Source organism: Apteryx rowi, unplaced genomic scaffold (genome assembly GCF_003343035.1).
Source record: "Apteryx rowi isolate R43461 unplaced genomic scaffold, aptRow1 scaffold_5, whole genome shotgun sequence".
Lineage (NCBI taxonomy): Eukaryota > Metazoa > Chordata > Aves > Apterygiformes > Apterygidae > Apteryx > Apteryx rowi.
Genome location: NW_020450760.1, coordinates 6,903,120 through 6,903,660, shown reverse-complemented (window position 1 = coordinate 6,903,660; position 541 = coordinate 6,903,120).

Sequence of the window (541 nt, the reverse complement as noted above, 5' to 3'; positions counted from 1 at the left end):
GCTGCCGTGCGTGGCTGCCGCGGCGGGTTGCCCGGGCCGGGAGGCGGGCTCTGTCGTGCAGGTGGCGTGTCGGCGCACGGTCTTTGGCCTGGAGGCCGCCCCGAGCTGCTCGCGGCAGGGATCTGCTCAGCTCCGCGGTTGTCCAAACTCCCGGAGCTTGTCGCGGGCTGCGGCCGCAGCGGGTTCCCGTTGTGCTGTTGCTATGAATATACCCCGTTCAATTAAAGGCAAACCGGTGTCACTCTCCACATTTCTTCCACCTCTTGGCTTCATAAGTTAGCATTTCACACAGGGGAGGCTAAGTGTCCGAATTAAAAATGCCTGCAGACTTTCCCGCCACTGCGGGCACCGCTCCTGCTGCAGTGGAGATGGGGTTTTTTGAGAAAAAGGCAGGTAGAGACAGTCAGGATCAAGCCATATCAATCACTATGTCTGAAAGATCGCTCTTTCCGAAGTCAGAGAAGGTGACCAAAACCACACCTCAAAGCTTTACCAGAAAAATAAGCCTCAAAGTTTCATTAGAGCAGTGGACCACTTAAGT